Source organism: Chrysochloris asiatica, unplaced genomic scaffold (genome assembly GCF_000296735.1).
Source record: "Chrysochloris asiatica unplaced genomic scaffold, ChrAsi1.0 scaffold00079, whole genome shotgun sequence".
Classification (NCBI taxonomy): Eukaryota; Metazoa; Chordata; class Mammalia; order Afrosoricida; family Chrysochloridae; genus Chrysochloris; species Chrysochloris asiatica.
The window spans coordinates 3,809,973-3,810,981 of NW_006408597.1; positions in this window are offsets into that span (position 1 = coordinate 3,809,973).

A 1,009-nucleotide genomic window follows, 5' to 3' on the forward strand; every position below is an offset into this window, starting at 1 on the left:
TTTGCAGTTCAAATGGTTTTGTAGTCTGGCTCATTAACCCACAGCACCACACCACAACTCCCCACAATAAGAGTTGTTGTTGTTGTTAAGTACCATGGAGTCGGTTCTAACTCACAGTGACCCTGTACAGGGTTTCCGAGGCTGTAAATCTTTACGGGAGCAGAAAACCTCATCTTTCTCCCTTGGAATGGCTGGTAGTTTCAAACTGCAGACTTTGAGGTTAGCAGCCCGATTCGTAACCACTACGCTACCAGAGGATATTCAATAAGAGTGGGAGACTTTAATACACCACTTTTGATGAAGGACAGAACAGCTAGAAAGAAACTTAACAAAGATACATAAAAACCAAGCAATACAATCAACCAACATACACTGAACACTCAACCCAACAATATCACAATATACAGTCTTTTCTAGTGCACATGGAATATTCACCATAACAGTCCATATGTTAAGCCACAAAGGAAGTCTTAATAAATTTAAAAACATTCAACTACAAAGCAGCTCAGGTCATAATGCTATTAAACTAGAAATCAACAAACAATAGGGTTATCAAGGGGGAAAATATCAAAAACTGAAAACTGAATAAGCACACTGCTTAAAATTGCTGAATAATAGAAGAAATAAAAAATTAAATAGAAAATTAAAAAATCAAATGAGAATGAAAACATAACATACCAAAAACTGATATAGCAAAATCAGTGCTCAGAGAGCAAGTAATAGCAGTGAAAACAGACAGCCAAAAAGAAAGAACCAAAATCAACACCTTAACCCAACATCTCCAAAAATTAGAAAAAGAGCTGTAAAACAAGCCTACAGCCACCAGAACGGAAATAAAGATTAGAACAAAAATAAATGAAACAGAGAAACAATACAAAGAATCAACAAGACTAGAGTTTGGTACTTGAAGGATTAGTAAAGTTGACAAATCACTAGCAAACATAACGCAGGAAGAGAAGGAGGAGATGTAAAGAATATGAGTAAGAAATGAAGGGATAACATCACAACA